The following is a 274-nucleotide window of genomic DNA, read 5'->3' on the forward strand; positions in this document are numbered from 1 at the left end:
ATAGAGCAGACTCATTTAACTCTCTCTCTAAGTGCTCTTGGTGCCACTAGATGGGACAGAACACCACACCCAGAAGGTGTGTGGGTTACATGGTCACATGCATTTTATGGCTAGATGACATCAGAATGGTTAGAGATAGTCAAAATCAAAACTAATACATGACCAACTGGTGTTCCAGCTCCATTTGGACTCTCCCTTCACAAAATTGGGCCTACAGCCTGTTTGACCTCATGTGATTTTCAGAGTCTGTATAGGTTGTCTGCACTATGGAGAT

This window comes from Terrapene carolina, unplaced genomic scaffold, assembly GCF_002925995.2.
Source record: "Terrapene carolina triunguis isolate 2854851 unplaced genomic scaffold, T_m_triunguis-2.0 Scaffold558, whole genome shotgun sequence".
Lineage (NCBI taxonomy): Eukaryota > Metazoa > Chordata > Testudines > Emydidae > Terrapene > Terrapene triunguis.